Here is a 22,047-nt window from a genome sequence, read left to right as displayed (position 1 = left end):
CCACCTGCTTCAGAGCATAGCTTTTTGCTTCATCCACGAAGGTTGATATCTGTCCCCCCTGCTCTACAATTAGGATCAGGAAAAAAAAATCTTCCTTTGGTTTCAGTTAAAGCTTAAGTGAGTGAAGACGGGAAAGGGAAACCTCTCTCCTTCCTCTCCTCTGTATGTGTGAGAGAAAGGGTGTGGTGTATGAATGTGTGTTTTAAATGTAGGAATGGGTTCTTGTGTGAATGAATGAGTTTATGGAGTTGGTGTGGATATATTTCTGTTTATGGGTGTTTGTGTGCCTGGGAATAAAAGTGCGGTGGTCCTGCCTATTTTTTTCTGGGAGGATATTCTACATATAGTGTGTGGTCCTGAAAGATTCCCTGAGCTGAAGACGATCCCCCACTTGCGCCTGAAGGGGAGGAACTAACTGGCAGCTCTCTGTTGAACACACTGCTTGCTTTGTTCTCACATTACTTGTGACTGGCTTCGTCTAAAGTCATAAGATTTGGACTTCCTCTATACAGTAGTTGAATAGACTTCGGAAAATATGTTTGCCCAAATCCTGAAGCTTGTTCTCAATGGTGAGCTTAGAGGCCACATCCTCAGTAAACCCTACACAAGCACATGTCCCATTTGGATACATACAGCAACATGCATAATGGGTCTTAGTGTGTCAGAGAAGCTGAGAATACTGCCGTCAGAAGCACTAGACTTTGTATAAGTCTGATCTTCTAGCAAGGCTAGAAGGCTCTTCTAATCAACTAAGACTTCCCAAGTTGGAAGGCCAGTAGCCAAAACCAATTCTGCACACACATATTGTACATGTATGCACACACATACATGTAACAGTAATTTCTCCCCTTCCCTGCCTTGCCTTTTTTTCCTGTTGATTTCCACCAAATCCAAGATCAATTATTTGGGAGAAAGAAGGAAGAGGAATTACTCTGTAAACGAACAATGTTCATTTATTTTAAGTCAAAGCAAAGAGTCTGCTCCAGATCTAGTTCTTTTTTGCCCTTGCCAATCCTGGTGAATTTCACTCCCTTGCCCTGCAACTCAGGTGAAAAGGACCAAGATGCTGGAGTTGGAAATCACTATCTCAATCCAGATGGAAGAACTGCTGAAAACGCAAGTGATTTGGAAGTAGCAGGGAAGGTGCACAAAATAGGAAGGGGGTGAAATCTACCTGATTTTAATAGTTTAAAGTTGAAATTTATTCTGGCGATTGAGGGTCATCAGGACAAGGGAAGAGACGGAAGTGGCACAGAGCTCTGAGAACAAAGTTTTCTTGTTAAAGGGACTGGGTTTTCCTTTTTAAATCTGCTGAAGGAACTACAGCCTGGCTCCAGTGGGGGGGGGGGAGAGGATAGAGGATCCTCATTATCACCATTACATTGGGCTGGCTGGTTAGCTGCCTTTTTATTCCCCCCCCCCCTCTTTTTCCTTCCTTTTTTCTGCTGTCTCAGATATCTCTGCTGTCTCTCCTTGTCTGCAGAGGTGAAAAGAATCCCTCCATTTTAAGGTAAGATGGGGGTTGATGGGCATTTAAACTGATCTGTCTCTATGGATGATTTTCTGATGCATTTCATTTGAAAGAGGGTATCAGAGGAGAGATTTACACATCCAATGGACCCCCAGAAAAACAATTAAGTGAGTTTAGAAGAGGTAGCCATGTTAGTCTGTTCTAGCATATCAGGCAAAAACATAAGAAAAATAAATAATGAAGAAGACAAAAATGTTGTGGCACTTTAAAGACTAATTGCTATATTTTAATGGGAGCTTTCATGGACGAGTCCACTTCTTCAGACCTCCAATTAAGTGGGTGTCCGGTCAGATCAAGCTGGAATGCTTTTCAGAAGCAACAGTGATTAAACCGAGTACATCATGAGTAAACAAGGCTCTATTTTTTGAGCATTATTTTAATTATCTCTCAGGCACTGGCCATGCTGCTTGGAGGATTCTAGAAACTGAAGTCCTAAAAAGAGTAACCTTTACTACTCTAGATGTTCCATACAGATTGATCAGAAACTGTAAGAATTTTCTTATACTTGCAAGTTCCTTTCAGCATGACTATCATCGAAGCTCCATCGTATTGCTGGAGAGAATTTTGTAGACCATCTAATCTAACATGCTTCTTAATACAGGCAATCCAGAGATAGAACACCCTCAACAGGTGGTCATGCACTCTGCTTTGAGATTTCCATTGAATGTACTGTCAAACTGCTCTTCTAATGTCCAGTTGAATCTGTTCTTCTGTATTTAAGCCAGTTTGCTCTGATCTTGCCCTCTCCTGCTCTCTTTGTTCATGACAGACCTTTCAGTATATGAAAAATGTTTTTGTGTGCTCTGTGGCCATATAGAGAAAGAGATCAAGAATGGGGGGGGTGTTTAACTCTGAGTAGGCTGGTGTTAGCAAAATTTGAATAGACATTATGCATGAAAACATGCCTTTATTAAATCATTAGATTAAATCATACACTATGCTATTTTTGATTGAGATTTATTGCAGTATTATTTAAAAATATAAAATAGTTACAGTTTTTACTTTTTAAAAAATCTACCAAATTACATTACATTCTTGCTGCAAAGTGGGAAATCACACAATCGGTTCTGAGTTTAACAGCCTGGTGAATACTTAGATGAGTGGGCCCTGTCAGCTGAGCATCTCCTATGGAATTGTGATGCCATGACTTCAGCCTCTTCAACATAGAAAACATTCTCTCAGACGTCACAGCTGAAACTGGCAAAGTATCACTGACAATTTGAACAAAAATGTTGGTTGCCATTTTCTATTATTTCCAATACATTTGCTGGCCTGTCATCTTTAGAAATTGTTTGCCATCCCCCCCCACACACACACATTTGCAATTTTGCTTCAAAATTTGGAAAATTTTCAACCAACCCATCATACATTTTTAAATACCGTATTTTTCGCACCATAAGACGCACTTTTCCCCCACAAAACAGGGGGGTGGAAAGTCTGTGCGTCTTATGGAGCGAAGAAAACAGATTATATTTTCCTGTTTTCTTCTCCTTAAAAATTGGTGTGTCTTATGGAAAGGTGTGTCTTATGGAGTGAAAAATACGGTACTTTCACACATTCTTGGAAGAGGTTGTTGCAATATTGCAATGAGTATATTGTGTTCAGAAAATGAAGAGTTCAGTTCTGTTATGAAATATTTCAAGAATGAGAAGATTGCTGGATTGTCATTGACAGGATTGGACTACTGGCGATGATCCAGCAGTGATTTTTTGACTATTAAAGGCCGCCCCATTTCTCAATCCCTAGGTTCCCACAGGTTTCCCCAGGGCAAAAGTGAGCCCTAGAAACACTCAGAATACAAAAGTAGGGAGGAAATAGGAAGCTTTCTCTTAGTTTAAATTAAATATGTCCAGCACCCGATCTATTATGCTGGGTTATGGGTTATGCTGATATAAATTTACACCAGTAGTATTTTGCCCAATAAATTTCACCAAAGTGTTCAAGATTCTCTCTTATTTCCTGTAATGTCTAAATTATAATTTTAACATGTTTACAACACTGAACTAGATATTTCAGTACTCTCTTCCAAGTCTTTTTCTTCCTCTTTCAACATCTTAACTGCAAATGCGAGTCTTGATGCTCATTTTGACCTCTTCATTTTTAATTTTAAAAAAGAAATATGAAATGAAATTCTTAAAGGGTTGCCACTTTCCCTTAGCAAAGTCAAGGAAATGGAAATTGGTCTGGGAAAATCAGGGAAATTAGAAGTCAGGGAAAGTCTGGGAAATTGTGATGAAGATACACTCAGTGACTGGATTTTTTAATGCTTCTGGAACAGAGAAGAGAAGTACTGTAGAGAAGTAATGCAAGTACAACTTAATGATGCCCTTCCCCTTCTTTGACCTTTCTCAGCTCCACCTTTTTACTCCTTCCACATCTGTTGTCCCAGCAATGAATCAAATGTCTTTGTTGAGCTCTCTTCCTGCACAATTGGCAAGGTTAGCTTGTCGCTTTTGCAAAGCATGGCTAGTTTAAATTTTTAGAGCAAAATACGCACACCAAACATTCAGCTATGTTCACCCCTACATGCTAGTACATTTAGTTTAAATACAAAGAGAAACATTTGTTGGAGTCATGCTTGTGTATGATTTGGAGGTTTTGTTTCTTGCTAAACCCAGAACTGTGTTGCAAATGAATTCAGGTGCCATTGGGTTTCACAGACAGCTAGTGTTTTCTGTGCATCATGCAAAGTGAAGTTTGCAAATAGGATTGTTTGTTCCTTCTGGAACCAGCTCTCACTCTCTGTCATGCATATATCTTGCAGATGAGGATTCCTTCTCCTCCGTTGCAAAAATGATCCCCAGGCCATTAAATTCCACATTGCTAATCTGCTCATTACACTTTCTGGAACCTAGAAAGTTCAGATCACATGTGGAAGACATGTTAGTCCCAGCTTTAGAAAGTTTCTCTTTGCCTGATAAACAAATTTACTATATATTGTTGAGAGGAAGGTACTGCAGTGCAAGGCTGTATTTGAATCCACGTTTTGAAAATGGCATTGATGAGGACAGATTTAATATAGAATGACTCAATATCAAATTTCCTTCTGAATTTGTTCCATGACTATCACCATTTGCTAGAGACAAATATAATTAGTGATTGTGTTAGGATATCAAAGTGCCTGTGGGCTTTGCAGCTAATGATAAAGAAGTGTAATTTAACTCTTTTAACAACCTCAGTCAGTTATTCAAGCAAATGTTCTCAGCCAAACAACCCTACAGTTTCATCCTGAAAACAGAAAAGTAACAGAAACACAAAAGTCTTCTTTTCTGTTTTAACAACAATTTCAAAAGCTTATGAAAAAAGTTTAAGAATTTTGTTTACTAGTTTAGCTAATCAATAAGTGGATTTGAACCTGTTGAACCACTGCCTTATATATACATTCCTCATGTGTTCTCCTCCACCACTCTTCTGTAAACTAAATACAGTCCTTTCAACCTTTACCCATATGGCTTTTGTTCGTCTTTGACCCATTCCAATATGTTTATAATTTTCTTAAAGAGCAGTGACAGTCTTCCAGTGTGGTCTAAATACAAACCAAACTCTTTTTTTTTATACTCTCATCACATCACTTTATCATATCAACTACAGTTCCAATATCCTTTTCACATATATACCTGCTAAGCCAAATTTTCTTCATCCTATGCCCATGTATTTCATTCTCTCCCGACATTAGAAAAATAATTTTTCATTTGTCAGTTTTGAATTTCATTGGCTGAAATCCTGTTTGTGTGAGATACACTGCATAAGACTGACAATGTCATCATCTGGCATGAGTTTCTGAAACATGAAACATTTCTTACTTCTGTCCCTAGGACCTCACAGAACTGGTCTTTAATTACTGGTAATCCTTCATGCTGAGATGACTTTGCTGGTGATTTTCAGTAACTAAAGACTTTCTCCTCTCTCCCACAGTCACCATAGGTTCCCAGCAACAAAAGGAATACAAAGAACCTGCCCTTGTATGGACTGCATATTCCATCCCTTTTCTACCTCAGGATGGAAAAAAGAAGTGTTTAATTTCTAAAAAGTCATCTTGGTTGATGTCATCATTGAAAACAAAACAGAAAAGGCACATATAGGAAGTGGAAGGCAGGCCGGCCCACAAAGCAAGAGTACAGACAAGTAGCAAGGAATTGAAGAGATGGCATTAGGAGGGTAAAAGTTGAGAATGAGCTGAGGCTAGCCAGAGAAACGAAAAGCAACAGAAAAGCATTCTTCAGGTATGTGTGTAGCGAAAGACAAAGAAAAGAAACAGTGGCTCAGCTACTGAATTGAGAAGGAAAAATGATAACAGAAGACAAAGAAAATGCAGAAGTGCTCAATTCCTGTTTTAGCTCAATGTTTTCCCAAAGAACAGACTATGACCCTGTGGACAAATGTGAAGTGCAGGTGATGGAGACAGGATTGCAGCTAGAGATTGATAAAGAAATAGTCAAGAAATACCTTATTACCTTGAATGACTTCAAATGTCCAGAGCTGGCTGAACTGTACCCAAGAGTATTGAAGGAACTGGCTGAAGAAGTCTCAGAACTTCTGTTCATTATTTTCTTGAAATTATGGGAAATGGGTGAGATGCCAGACTGCTGTAGGATACTAAACATCCTTTATTAATCTGCATTTTAGCAGAATTTCAATAATAATAATAATAATAATAATAATAATAATAATAATAATAATAATAATAATAATAATAATAATAATAATAATAATAATAATAATAATAATAATGATGATGATGATGATGATGATGATGATGATGATGATGATGATGATGATGATGATGATGTGCCATCAAGTCAATTTTGACTTAGGGTGACCTTTTAAAGGTTTTCCAGATAGAGAATATTCAGAAGTGATTTACCAGGTGAAGGGAATGGTAAACTACTTTTGAGTATTTCTACTTAGAAAAAGGTCGCCATAAGTCAGAATTGATTTCATGGCATACAATTTAATATATTCATTATTACATGATTATTAGCTATGTTTATGTCCCACCTTTACTCCAGTGAGCTCGAGGCAGCGTACATGGATCTCTACCTCTCCACTATAGACTCACAACAAGCCTGTGATGTAGATTAGTCTGAGACAGCATGACAGGTCCATGATCACTCAATAAATGTCCTGATTAGCTAAGACCGAACCCAAGTCCTCCACATTTTTCTCTAACACTAATTGCTACACAATAGCATCTCTCAGTATCAACATACATAAATGATTTGTTACTACTGTGCCTAAAAATGTGTCAGCTGGTCCCTAACACATTTTAGGCACCTGTAAGCTATATATGTGGAATGTGCTATGTTTTCATGTTATGAATGCTATGTTCTTTTGTGTTTTATCATTATGCCTACTAGAGATGACATTTAATTTTGTTGTACAATGACAATAAAGTAAATTCAATTTAATAAGCAGGTATGCTTGATAGGCTGGTTATGATTTAGGCAGGTTCATATATGATACATTTATTGGCCACAATCAAAACAAAGTTGGTCAAAATTAAACCCCAGATTAAATAAATTGTATAAATTTCAAACAGATTTAAGTGTAATGAATTTTCTTTTGATCTCAATCTATGTTTACGTTATAACAGTGTTCTTATTTTAATTGCTTTAAGCATGGTGTTTCCCCTTAGCAATTGGTTGATATGATGAACATCTATGTGAAACAGTTCATAGGGAAAAATATATCTGAAGTTGGAAATAACTTGGGTTTATATTTAACTGGACTGGATATTATCTGTACAGATCTGTAATCTGTTGGTAGATATATTAAAATAAGCACCTCATTGCCAGGGACATAGTTTTGATATAAATAACATTCCATGAGGATGTCCTGAATCACAGGTGATCTCTGGAGAGCTCGGCCACTGTCCATTTTAAATGTTTCAGAACAAAGACAAGCTTATAAACTATGCATCTACACTTGTATAGTTTATATATAGTCTGTTCTATGTATTAGAACAGACTATAACCTCTTCCTGCATTTGATCATTGGTGTGATTTTGCCAGATACATGTACTTTTAAACCTCGGACAAGATTAATTTTCTTAACACCAGCCTTCTCCTGGACAATACAATCACTCCAGTGAAAAAAATAATGGTAAGTAGGTCAATATTTTCTTGCACTAATAGGTTTAGTTTGGCATATAAGAATGTCATTTTCCATGCAGTGGTGATACTGATTCATTCAAACAGTTATTTCAAACAGGAAGGGATGGGCTGGTGATGTATGTGATCTGCCTCAGTCAAGTAGGAAAAGTTGGGTATGGAGTCTGATAAATGATTTGATACCTAGGAGCCTACAGTCATGGCTACCCCAACCCATTAGAGGCAGAACACCCTGACCCAATTTGAGGAGCATAAATAATAAACCTGAGTAATGATGCTCTAGGGAATCCACTGGACTGCAAAGAGAACAAACCTATCCATTTTGAAGGAAATCAACCCGAGTGCTCACTGGAAGGACAGATCCTGAAGCTGAAGCTCCAATACTTTGGCCATCTGATGAGAAGAGAAGACTCTTTGGAAAAGACCCTGATGTTGGGAAAGTGTGAGGGCAAGAGGAAGAAGGGGACAACAGAGGACGAGATGGTTGAACAGTGTCATTGAAGCGACCAACATGAATTTGACCAAACTCTGGGGGGCAGTGGAAGACAGGAGGGCCTGGTGTGCTTTGGTCCATGGGGTCACAAAGAGTCGGACATGACTTAACGACTAAACAACAACCACAACAACGATGATGATGCATAGATCGGTTTGTAGGTAGTAATCATTTGGTCCACCATGATGCATAATCTGATCATGATCAGGCATCACCACCACAAGTAGAATATAATGACACATTTCTGGGGCTCTGAAATAGTGAAGAATATGTAGCCTTCTAGATGTTCTAGGTTACAACTTCTATCAACATTAGCTAGCATAGTCAACAGTGATGAAATATAGTACTTGCATTTCAACAGAATCTGTAGGGTCTTGTGCTCCCCTTCTGTAGTTCCTGATAGCACTCCCCTGCTATATTGTGCAGCCATTTTCAGGGCATTTTCTTGGTACTAAACCAATCTGCTCATTTTAATTATATTGTTTCACATGCACCCTGCTTATTCTTGCATCTGGAAGGATCTTCAGACCACTGCCCTGTCATTCAGTGGCATATACTGCAGAAGTCAAATTCAGCACATATCTGCACAGCAGAAGCTGTAACAAGCCATTTTGGCACCCAGAGCAGGTGACACCATCTTGCACTCACTCTGCCCTGAGGCATACACCAAAGACACCATGGAAAAAGAGCAAGAAGGAGATGTGATGTTCCCTGAAAAGAAACAGAATGTTTATATTGTCCCCCCACCCCTAGAAAAATGTAAATAGAGCAGCTGCTTGTTTTCTTAACACACATCAATAAATTCACCTTCAGATCTTGGATCCCCGTATATTTTACCACTCTGGGACAAAAGTCCTGTTATGCCACCCTAGTTTAAATCCCTGCCACACAGTGAAATGAAGCTGGGAAGAGCTGCTCAGTTGAAGCTGCCAGCTGCCAAAGCTTTTCTGCTAGAAGGGAAGGAATGATTCCTGTTCAGCTTGAAGTGAATCTTGGTGCGCATATGCAGCCACATGGCTACTGTACAAGTCTGTTTCACTGGCTTGCCACATCCCCCGCTGTTTCAAAAAAAAAAGGTGCAGGTAATCATTATTTACTTGCAGAGAAGACTGAATTACCATTGAATTGGTCTGCTGTTCCTGAGGTTTATTGCTGTTTCTGTTCTACTGCTGGCTGCAAATGGCAGAGGCGAATACCAGGAATTTACCTACACTACCTGATTGCATAAGTTTGACACCACTTTAACTGTCATGGTTTTCTCTTACTGAATCCTGGAGTTTAGTGCATCCCTCAGACTTCTCTGCTGTGGCTCAAAGAAGTGCAGGAAAACTGCCTAGCAGAGAATACTAAGTAGCTCTCCCTGGGGGAGCTGTGAGGTTGGGGCATAACAGTTAAAGTGACACCAAATTACTATATCTATAGACTTGATGCCCTCCAGAGTATCCGTGGGTTTTGTTATGAGACTATCTACCTTCCCTTGTGCTAGACCTGGAGCATTTACCCTGGATCCTATGTGTCCTTGTAGCAGAGCACCAGAACATAGTGGATTGGGCTGCAATGAAAACAGTAATTTGGTCCATCTTTTAAATGGCACTTGCATTTTAGTTCAGTAATAAAGCACCCTAAGGATAATGCAGTGAAAACTGAAGAAGCAAAGCAGATAATCTCTCTCAAGTCATACCAACGTGCAGGATGTGATGTGGGTGTATAACCATCTGCACAGACAATCACCAGGCAGGCACAGCCTCTTCTTTTGCTTCCTATCTGTTAATTCACATTTCATTTCTTAAGGGAAGGGGGAGTATTTTACCTGCTGTTGACACAGTGCAAAAGTCTTTATTTGTACTGAGAGGGAAAATAATTTTCCCTTTCCTCTCAAGGCAAAAGTCAGTGGAAGGTGATGCGAAATATATGGCATCCCACGTGCCTTACCTTTCCCTTTTCCCTTCACTGTTAAATCTGGAGCCTGACAAAGTGCAAGCAATTAACAGTAAAATCTTGTACAGGTTTACTTGGAAGTAAGTCTCTTGAAGGCTCACTTAAATGTAAGTAGAAATTGTAAATATGTTTGGTATTTATTTTAGTAGAATACAGCTGGCTGGCACTGAGTGTCCATCTTTTATAGAGGAAGAGCTTCTGGCAACTCATAGATAAAAATAGAAAATGAGTGCTTATTGGTTCAGGATTGTGCAAACCAGAGATTGTGCAAGGAGGAGGGAGTCTATAAACCAAAAACAAATTCACTAAAAGCCGAAGACCAGCTTCCATGCACGGAGTTATGTAAGCAGCCATTGAGAAGACCTCATGGGTGGCTGCCTCCCAGGGACCAGTCACAAAAATAAGCAAGCTAGTTTTACAGATTCCAAGAGTTATATAAGCCTAGTCCTGTAACAATCATGTCTTTCAACATCCAAGAAATTTCCTCTTCTAATCACCTACTGTTAGAGATGGGCATGAATTAAAAAACGAATTAATCAAAAAATGCTAATTTGTCGCTTCATGTTCATCAGAAGTGAACCCCCCAATGGAAACAAATTGATGAATTTTTAGTGATTTTTTAATTTGTCTATTTGTTGGGCTATAAAATCCCCCGCAGCACCTAGAAACACCAACATTGCAAAGAAGCTTCCCCTGAATCTACTCTACAGGCCCTGCAAGTTTGGTGAAGTTTGAATTTTGGATGTCTGAGTTATACACTCATCAATAGGCCTCCCCAGAAAAGTTCCCCCTAAGCACCAAGAGATCCTAAAATCATAGAGAACCCCACCCACCCCGACTCTCCTCTACAATCCCTCCAAGTGTGGTGAAGTTGGGTTTTGGACATTCAAGTTTTACACTCAAAAAGTGGGTCTTCCCAGTACAGTTCCCTTTAGCAGCTGGCTTGACTGGGAGGATTCCAGCACTACTGCAAGCCAGCTGCTAAAGGGCACTTTTCTGGGAAGTATAACTTTGATATCCAAAACTCAATCTGTGTGTGTGTAGAGCACTTCTCCTGCTTTGTTGTTCCTTGAGTGGCACCAGCCATGGATGTATTGTTAGCCAATGTAAATCTCTTTGGTTCTGCTTGCTGTACCCCAGTTTTTACACACTTTTATGAGAGTAGTAAAGAGTTGACTGTGGTTCTCAGGCCTTTCAAAATTCAGGAGGTTGCTTTCTATCAGAACACTTATGACTTCTCTCTTGGTTTCACTATATATCAGTTCTACTCACAGGTGAGTTTGTTGGGGACACAGGAGAGGTCCTTTTCTGTTACTGCTCGGGACTACCCACATCTTTGCTATTCTTCAGTGAGGAGGCAAAGACCTTTCTCTTCAACTAAGCTTTCCCTTAATGACTGGCTGTCTGAGAATTTTTTTTAATGAAATATTGTCCCTTCTTGCTTTTGAATGTGTTTTTAGTGTTGGTTTTATTTGCAGGTTTTAAATATCATATTTATTTAATTCTTTAAAATATTTGTATACTTACTGTTTTTAACTTTTAAATGTTGTTCTAATGATAGAAGCCAAGTTGGGTGCTTTTTAAGGGGAAAGGCAGGGTAAAATATTTTAAATAGATGAATGATAACAAATACTCTTTCTTTGGTGCTGCTATGACTCCAAGCTGAAAGAGCATCCAGCAACGGCACAGTAAGATTTGTTTAAATTGCAGGCTGAGTAGTAAGTAAAGCAATTTTATAGCCACTAGAGGAATCAGACCACAGTTTCATCATCCCTGTTCAATTTTGTAAACTGCTACAAAGCTAAGTTCCCTCAGGAATTATACCTGTACTCCATAGACACTAGAAGTCTCTTAGGTCAGCTGTAATGGTTGATGCTTTGTTGTCCAATTGGACCAATCATCTGGAGAAAAGGGCAGCAAGGTTAACAGCCATCTTGTGTTTCTTGTACCTCTCACTTGGGTCCTGTGGAGTTCATTTTTAAAAAAATAAATATCATAAACACAATTATAAATATTGCAGAGATTTGTATTTTAAGGCACACTGCTAAAAAAACAAAACAGTCCAAATGTGATTCAGAACTACATGTTTCAGAAACACATGTTTCCTCTTCTTTTGTTAACAAGGGCATTAAAGGCTAAAATTTTGAAGAAATACAATGAGATGGATCAACTTTATAATGATGCAATGAGTTTCAATACAATTTAACTTCAAATTGGTTTGTATGATTAAATAAATAAATGATTAAAATGCTGGCAGTGAAACCAATATATGGGTTCCAAACTTTTTTTATATATAAAAAAAAAACAAATCCATTGTTTGCATACAGATTAATAAAGTTGAACTTTTCATCCCCCCTCCCAAAAGGAACCAACAGAGTTTTTATGAGGTAATATCAAGTTAGAGGAAAAGAAACTGTGGTCTTAGTGTAGTCCCACAAAAATATTCCTAGTCATTTCTGCTCTCTTAAAATAACTTCTGTCTATGATTCTAACCACACAAAGGCAGAGTTCCGCGCACTCATCTTCCTTTGCCTTTGTGATAATGACAATAAGAACATTTCTGCCCACTGATGTGGCAACAAGGGGATGTGTGTTTCCTGCTGGCAGTTTTTCCATTAATGTGAAATCTCCTCTCTCCCCCGCCCCCGCCATTTTTGAAAGCTGTTCATTTTGTTTGTCCTAAATCTTTAAGTAGCCTTCATACATCTCAGTTCAAATGTAGCAGTGATAATCTCATCCTCATTCACGGGAGAATATCATGTCAAAGATATAAATTGCACTTCAGATTGTCCTTACTCTCAGGTTCCTGCCACCTTGTTAGATGTGCTAGCATTAAAACATGGGAACCTTCAGATCTGCATCCTCTGCATGTTCCCTAGGCTGTGGATGTTCTCAGATTCCATAATGATTCTATCCATACAGATGTCCAATTGGCTATGCCTAACATGGAAGCATTAGAAAGGTAGCCACATCAGCCTGTGTACAACAGACTCAGTTGTTCCCTGTTCTTGGGCTTGCAGCTCGTAAAGGCTCTACACCAACACTTTTCAGAACACATATAATTAACAATAATGTTTGGCATGTTCGTGACTTCAATTAGTTTGGAAATGATTTGCTTTCAAACAGTTAAGTGGACAGTGGTCACCTCTGAATGTAATTTACATGAGTATGATGGCCACTTTTCTTTGTAACTCAATGCTGAGGTAATGTAAGCAGAAACAATGATGAAAGGAAACAACAGAGGAACAGTATATGGTCACATAGATAATGACAAACTTTACCTTTGAGCCATGTTCTGAAGAGGTGGGTATAGTTAGTTGGAAAGGAAAACAACAGTAGATAACAACAGAATTATTACATTTGATGCTGGCTTAAGTAATGTTGCCTAATATTTAATTCATTGAGATAGATGTCCAGCATGTGTATACTGTATATTTTAATCTTATTTTCCTCTGGATTCTTGTTCTGCAGTTTTTCTTCTCCAGAATAGCAACTTTCATATCTTGTGAAGAGTGTCCTGGTAGACTAAAGTGTTTTGAGACAGGTTTCTGTGTACAGTATTGTGATTTCTGATGTCTGATTTACAATATGTCCATTAATTCCTTTTTTAGAGATTGTCCTGTTTGTCCTATGTAGAGTGCAGACGGCCATTCATGGCAAAAGATGACATAGATCACATTAGCAGAGGAACAAGTAAAAGGGTCCTTGACGTTGTGTGTGATTTAATTGGGTCATGTGAACTTGTTGCCAGAGTAAATGTGGGGATAGAGCTGGCATCTGGATTTATAGCAGGTTGTGGTCCCTATCATTGTATCAGTATTTTGTGATTCACTGTGTGTCAATAGTTGCTTCAAAAACTGCAACTTAAATATCTCATTTACCTTGAAAGTCCTATTTGGGTCACTATAAGTCAGTTCCAACTTGATGGTACGTAACAACAGCCTTTGTCTACAGAGAGAAAAGTTTGCATACATGGCAGATTAACCAAGTCAGTAACAGGAAAAATGAGCTGAGCAGCAGAAACTGTTACAGTCCTCCAGCACCAACAGTGCTTTCTCAAAGACATTAACCCACCATCACAAGTGGACAGACTAGAAGTCTAGGGGCCAATTTAGCACCTTGGGAGCAAGATGTAAGTGGCAGCCCTTCTAAAAATGTTAGTTCTTGAACAGATCTTCAGTGACTGTGGGCAGATTCTATTACTCCTGGCTACAAGCTGTTCAGTACTCCAAGGTGTCACAGTCTGGGGATATGAAACAACAGAAATAACAGGTTGAATGTTATCTGGAAGGTGGGCAATTCACTGCCTCTTCACCACAGCCATGAACCCTAAAGCCTTCCCTAACGGCTGTCTGACCACACACACAGCAGAAAAGAAGTGAAAGATGAAGGAAAGGGGTAAGAAAGGCAGGCAGCTGTATAGAGACACAAAAGTAAATGAAGTAAAATTAATTTACACAAAGATTTTACATAAACTGTGCGTTTTGGAGGGAGACAAACTGGGAGAAAGACTGTGGAATTGAATTATGGACTAGAAAGAAAAGAGAAAAGATTAACATTAGCTATGTTATACCACAGTCAAACAGTGACTGCCTAAAACTACTCTATTTCTAATCTTTCTCTGTTTCTATGTATATAAAGATAAAAAGAGAAAGGAAGAAGGCAGCAACTCTAATTAATTATCTGATTCATGATCCTGACCTGGAAAGACAGTGATTGGGGAGCCCCTGGTAAAACTTGCTAGATTATAAGGTGAACTATTGACAGGCCCTGGTTCTCCATTTTAACCCCTTGGCTGTTCATGTGTCTTTTAAATACCATTCTTAGTGATTCTGTGTACACAGCAATTGTTTTGTACTGTTAGGATCAGAACAGGAAATGTGAAGGTGCACACCATGTTGTGGGACAACTACGCAGGCATGTAGCCCACTGTTTGGTCTGCAGCAGGAAAGGGCTGGTTCTCTCTTAAAGACAGTGATCAGATAATATCTCTGTTGGAGTGAAAACAGCCTGTCCCCAGAGTGATCCTAGCCATACCTTTCTGAGCTTGTCAGGGGCTTCTACTTTTTTGGTACAGGTAGGATTGCTCTGGTTTGGATCTTTTCCAACTACTGCAATCACTACTACTGTGTGATTGCTGGAACCTATCCAAAGCAAGCCGTTTGTTTGGATTTGCCACTTTAAACAAGCCACTTCAGGATACTGACAAGTTAATCACTTCCTTTGCTCCTTGGCAGAGGCGCTGGAGAAGTGAATTTTTAAAGACTGTGTAATGGACCATCACTGATACACTTCATCAGTTATAAAAACTTTTCTTTGCTTTATCTTAGAGGGCCAGTTGAGAAAATTCCCACAGTCTTATCCATGGTGGTGGTTTTGGCTGCAGGCAGTTTCTAGACCAACCTTTTAAGAGAAGGCAAAAATGGACTGAAGGAGTGATTTCCATGTGAACCACTGGGCTTGGTGAATCAAGCCCAACCATTCCAAAGTGGCCCACATGAGCTCACTCCCAGGCACTCATGTAGCCACACCCTAGATCTGAGTCTTTTCAAAACACTCTGAAAAAAGTGTCAGTGATGAGCATGTAAGGGATTGTCTTTTTTAAAAAAGTCTAAATGTGTAATGAATGACATTTAAATAACTGGGGAATTCTCCTATTTGTGGATGGTAGTCATCTGCATTAATTGTAGTGGGAAAAGATTCCCAAGTGATACTGAAAAGTGCCTTCAAAGGCCTTGTGTGATTTGTGCCTAAATGAAGAGATTGGTCTCCACCCATTAGCTGGATCCACCTGTTCATCTTATCTTCGGTACAATTATAAGATATTCATAACAGGACTCACCTGGGAACATATTTATGGGCTTACAGAGCTTTGCATTGTGCTTGCATTGCAGCCTAAATAGGCCTTACTGAAGACTTTCCCTTTCAGAAAGGGAGTTAGAATTGCTTCATAACAGCCTTGTCAGAACAGGATCATTTCAACACCTTTTGTTTGTTAATCTGAATAGGGACTGGTTAATCTGTTTGAAATGAACTGTTTTTAAAGCAGTTGTTTTGACACAATTAACAATTGCCAATGTTAGAATTTCAAAAGGTCTCATTAGCAACCTTACTGATAATTCTATATTTCTCATGTAGGGGACGGTGTTTTCTGTCTTTCAGTTATGAGCCACATGATGGAGTGGGACATGTTTCCCCAGAGCCAGAGGAGAAGTTGCTTACATTGCCAACATAACAGTAGGACTTATGCCCCCCCCTTTTTAATGGGAAGGCGTGCTTTAGTTTCTCCTTAACAGTGTGAGCTTGATGGGGTTGTGTGGTTCAAGGCTGTATAAACAGCAAGCTGCAAGCACAGTGAAATGTTATATAACTGGCCCTCAGGGCAAGTTACGTGCCATGAGAAAAATTCATGTCAGGAAAGGTAATGAATGCATGAGAGGCAGGATAGATTATAATAATGGAATGTGAAAACTAGAGCTCCCACGTAAGGGTCGTGTGTGTGCAAGCACATGCTGGTTTTTGCCTCCCTTAATAAACAAGTATTATAAGCCAGTGGTCCTCTTGGAAGTAGAATATGCTACGCTGAATGTGGCCACTGAAGTCTTAGTTGGGTCCACATTAGCACAGTGCATCCATTCTAGCACACTGAAGAGGAGGTCAGAAACCAAGACTGTGATGGCAACTTCACGGTGCCACTGTCAAGGGAACGAGGAGGAGGCTACGAGAAAAGAAGGTGCTTGAAACCCATCCTGGATTTTAAACTAGCATCTTTGTAGTTAGTTTTTATATTCTCTTTCTGATCTCTCTGTTGTATACTGTATTTTTCCATTTATAAGATGACCCAATGTATAAGATGACCCCCCCTTTTCTAACACCAAATTAGAAAAAAACAGGGATCAAAGGGCTCCCTTTTTGCTAAGCCTCATGCCTTGGCAAAAGGCAAGGAAAGTGGCTGTCAAAGTGACTGCCACTTTTCCTTGCCTTTTGAGAAGGCACGGAGCTTAGCAAAAAGAAGGGAAAAATGCCTCCCCTTCCTTTTTGCTAAGCCCCATGCCTTCACAAAAGGCAGCAGTAAAGAGCTGCCTTCCGTGTATAAAACGACCCTCAATTTTTTCTCAAATTATTTAAGGAAAAGGTGTTATTTTATACACAGAAAAATAAGGTAATATTGTGAGAACATGCAACGGTCATTCTAAGGTTGAGACATTAAGCAGGTCCAACCCAAGCAGAAATATTTAGGTGCTCCTGACTCTGAGGTGTGTCTTTTTCCCCCCTCCTGATATTGATCTTATTCTTCCATTTCAACTGCTGCTTGAAATGGAATGGAAACAGCTTATGGGGAAGATACAGTGGCATGGTCTTGGTCCCTAGAAGCAGCCATGACCCTGTGGTGTTCACTCATTATGTTAAATAAATCATGCATTATTCATGGTTTTTTGCTGATGTGGTTGAGAGGTGGGGCCGCTAGAGATGTTAAAAGGCGGATCTAGAGAAGAGGAGTTTAGTTTACAGTCTGGATCTTAGTTTGAAGGGAGAGAGAGAGAGTTAGTTGGGGAATCTGAGGAGTGATTAGTCTGAGGAGTGAATAGTAGCCTGTAAGATAATATAGAAGATTATTGATGCTTGATGAACCTGAAGAAGATACTTATGAATTATTATAGAAACATCTGTAATCAATAAACCTGTTTTATTCAAAAGACAGTGATGAATGGACCTTCGTCTTTCCTAAGTAAAGTACATTGATAAAGAAATCAACTGGTGGCAGTGTGTGAAAAGGTGTTTTTTTTGTTTTTTTGTTTGTCTTCGTGAGTGCTCTGTTTTGGGGAGACAAACGGGCCACGAGGGGCAAGCGTCACAGACCCCATCATGGAAAGAGCTGGTCAAGCCTATCTCACCTGCATTCCCAACAGAAGAAAGTTATGTGGTCCCTAATCTCAAAATGAAGATTGGCAACCTGGAATAGGAGATCCCCAAACTGCGCCCTCTGCTCAGAGCAAGCTCTTCATGAACTGGACATCTGTGAAAAATGAATCCCACAACGCCAATCACCTCCTCTGCATTGTTCACCTGTGCAGAGAATGCAGCCAACAAAGTGTAAAGAGCTCTGGGCCTGTGGGTTATTCCTTTAAGGGTCTCTTCATCTTGTCATGGGAAGACCACTCAAGACCTGGAAAGATATAATGCAGCAAAGATGGCTGGATGTCCCCTCCTGATGTTACTGCACTACAACATCATTTCCATGCATTGGATATGTTGCCAAACACCTGGAAGGCCATACTTCCTGGTAAATGTAAGGAATAATTTGGAGCTAGGACTCCCTGCTTCTGAGTGATCTGTCCATGGTCCTGCAAAACATGTGCCTGATCTTCTTGCTTCTCTTGAACTCTGAACCCTTATCACTTTCCTGGATAAGATTGCATGCGAACAGGCATCTTGATCTCACAGTTTCCTCTAAAAGCTTAAAAAAAGTGTGCTGCTTATATACTCCTCCATAATGCTTAAAGCACTCTCTCAGTGGTTTACAATTTAATTACACAGGCTATGTCTAGCCACTCAAATCCTTCGGAGGCTCATGTCTGAGAAACTCATTACAAAACAAAAGCAAGCTAAGATGCTAAAAGCAGCTGGAATAAGGTCCCTATTAACATTAACAAACTGCATTTAACCTCATAAGGGAGCATTGCTTTTAATGTTGTGCTAAATGTATCATCTAGGATTTGTCAACATAATTTGTCACTTTCATTTTCAATTTTTAACTGCATTTATTTGCTTGATCTTTTTTATTGGTTAGCAAGAACTTGATTTTTCTGAGCATTCTATTTAGATAATGTTCATTATTTACTTTTAAAACTTTATTAAATAACTTTTACAGAGCACCTAAAATATCAGATTATCAGAAAATTAGTACTAATCAGTAGTAGGTATTGTGTAATCTTATTGATGCCTTCATGAATCTCCTCCCTAATGATATTATATCTGGTTTTCTATGCTTTTTCTGCTTTTGCTTTTTAAAAATATTTTCCTTGATTTTTTCTGAATTAGAATCATGATAGGACAATGATGTTACTTTACCGCAGTTCTGGGTAACAATGGTGTGGGTACCTCTGGTTAATTAGAATATAATCTACAGTGGTGCCTCATTTAGCGACGTCAATCCGTGGAGGAAAAAAGTCGCTAAATGTTTTAATCGCTAAGCAATTTTAAAAAGCTCATAGGAACACATTAAAACGTGTTTAATGCATTCCTATGGGCTAAAAACTTACCTGTCAGCGAAAATCCTCCATAGTGGTGGCCATTTTGGGTGCCTCTAAAGTGAGGCAAAACAGCGGTCGCCATTTTGTTTTTCCAGTGGCCATTTTGGAACCGCCGATCAGCTGTTAAAAATGGGCGCTTTGTCATGATCGCGTCCCCGTGATCATCGCAAAGCAATTTTTACCCATAAGGGCCATCGCTAAGCGATTGCTCTGGTGATGGCAAAAATTCTATCGCTAAGCGATTTCACCGTAAAACTGTATTTTACTCCTTAAACATTGTAATATTATTTTTAGTGCTGCATCGTGGAGGATTTCCGTGTACAAATTTTTTTTTAGTAATAATATAAATGTTATGTTGGCAACTGCAAGTTATTGACAAAATTGCATTGTTTGTTCTCCACAGTTATTTCATGTTCTCAGTCTGCGTTTCTGCAACAAAATCTCTCCAGGTTCCTTTTTTAATCTTAGCTTTAAAATACTCAGTCTAAACCTTAGAAGTTGCTTTTTTGTATTTTGTTTTATAATACTTTGAGTTCTTAATAGAATTTTCTTCCTCTTTATCAGCAGTTGGGGCAGTTGCATGTGTGGTGCTAAGATTTGTGTCTTTTGTTGAATAAATCTTACATTGTCTGAATATTTAATTAATACCCGTAACAACTGCATTTACAACCTTTGCTAGTATGGCCACAACTCCATAATAGTGCTGTGCATTAATTAATGCTAGAATAAAACATAGCATACCCGGAAACTCTACTTACGAACGTCCCTACCTATGAACAATACAAATTACGAACAGCTCCGTTTGCAAAATTTTGCTTCTACTTGCAAACGGAGCTTCAACATATGAATGAAAAAATGGGGGAGGCAGGGAAAGCGCAAAATTTGAACTTTCAGTTGGCTGTTGGCCAGCGAAGAGGCTGTTTGTCTGCTACCTCGCTCGTACCAGTGGTTAGAGAGTGGATAGGGAGAGAATCTTCAGACTGTCTGGTACAGTACTGCCTGGTACTGCGTGGTACTGTACTGTACAGACTGTAATTTTTTTGGCTCTTTTTATTTTTAATTTTTGGATTTTCACTCTTTTTTAAACAGAGAGACTGCCTGTTCTGGGTGAGTACATATACTGTACAGGATTTACTGTACTGTACAGGATTTTTTACAGCTTGGTTGGGGGTAGGGCTAGGTGGTGGGGGTTATGTTTCTCCGCCCTGATGGGTCTTGCAGTGTGGATTTAAAATGTGAAAAGTAGACTGTAATATTAAATTAAAATTAAATGTGAAAATTAGACTGTAATTTTAAAATGTAAAATTTATTTATTTATTTATTGCATCCTGTGGCTTTTAGGGTTTGTGTCCTGTGACCTCTCTGTTGTTTTAAAATGTGTGGGTTTAAAATGTGACTCCTACATCTTTTTTTCTTTGGGGATCTGTTTGCTGTAATAATGGTTGCTGGTTGTTGATGCAGGCAGGCTGTAAAATGCAGTTTAGATTCCACAGTCCTTTTTTCTTAAAATCAGAAAATATTCTGTGAGGGGCTGCGCTGGCTGTTGATGCAGGCAGACCATAAAATGCAGTTTTGACTCTCTTTTTGTGATGAGGAGTTCTGTGCTGGAATAATTCTTGCTGGATTCTGTGGCTTGTAGGGTTTGTGTATTGCCTTTTGTTTTAAAATGTGTGTTTAAAATGTGGCTCCAAGGTCTGTCTCTTTTAAAATCAGAAAACTGTGATGCTGGTTGATGCAGGCAGACAGGCTTTAAAATGGAGTTTTAAATGGAGTTTTAAAATGGAGTCTACTGTAGACTCAAGGCTGTTTCCCCCCTTGTCTTCTCTCTCTCCCTCTCCCTCTCTCTCTCTCCCTCTCTTTTTGTGCTTAACAGCACAAACCTTTGTCTGAGGGGTCTGTGTGCCCCAGTGATGACCTTTCTTTCTTTCTTTCTTTCTTTCTTTCTTTCTTTCTTTCTTTCTTTCTTTCTTTCTTTCTTTCTTTCTTTCTTTCTTTCTTTCTTTCTTTCTTTCTTTCTTTCTTTCTTTCTTTCTTTCTTTCTTTTCCCCATTGTTCCTTCCCTCCCCCCCCTCCTTTCCTGCCCCTTTTTAAGCTAAAAGATGCTTGGTTTTCTTTAAAAGGTACAGTACTTGTTTTTAAAGGTGTTCTCTTTAGAAGGTGCTCCCTTCCCCCTCCCCCCTTTCCTGTCCTTTTTTTTTTTTTTACCTAAGTTCATCTTAGGTCAAAAGAAGAAAAATTCTCCCCCTAGTGGTAGAGGACGGATTAACTGGCTTTGCATTAGTTCCTATGAGAACTAATGCTTTGTCTTAAGAATGCCGCCTCTAGATAAGAACCAAAAACAGCTGGAACGGATTAAATAGTTTTCAGTGTTTTCCTATGGGAAACTTTATTTATTTATTTATTTATTTATTTATTTATTTATTTATTTATTTATTTATTTATTTATTTATTTATTTATTTATTGGACTTATATACCGCCCCATAGCGCTACAAGCACTCTCCGGGCGGTTTACAATTTTTAATTATACAGGCTACACATTGCCCCCCCCAGCAAGCTGGGTACTCATTTTACCGACCTCGGAAGGATGGAAGGCTGAGTCAACCTTGAGCCGGCTACCTGGGATTTGAACCCCAGGTCGTGAGCACAGTTTTTAGCTGCAGTACAGCGTTTTAACCACTGCGCCACGAGGCTTATCTTTGCTTCTACTTACAAAGGTTTCA

The 22,047-nt window shown here is 39.1% G+C and overlaps 1 long non-coding RNA gene across 2 annotated transcripts in view; it reads left to right on the top strand.

The window, feature by feature from the left end:
• Positions 1-20,631, top strand: part of LOC110074074 (uncharacterized) — a 122,162-nt gene extending 101,531 nt beyond the window's left edge. For both annotated transcript variants that reach the window (XR_013543598.1, XR_013543599.1), the window contains exon 3: positions 1,455-20,631. This is a non-coding gene — a long non-coding RNA (uncharacterized LOC110074074). The remainder of the gene's footprint in view (positions 1-1,454) is intronic.
• Positions 20,632-22,047: the final 1,416 nt, after the last annotated feature.

The sequence above is a fragment of the Pogona vitticeps genome, chromosome 3 (assembly GCF_051106095.1).
Source record: "Pogona vitticeps strain Pit_001003342236 chromosome 3, PviZW2.1, whole genome shotgun sequence".
NCBI classification, from domain to species: Eukaryota; Metazoa; Chordata; class Lepidosauria; order Squamata; family Agamidae; genus Pogona; species Pogona vitticeps.
Note: the sequence above shows the minus strand (reverse complement) of the source record. Positions and strands in the feature narration are given on the sequence as shown.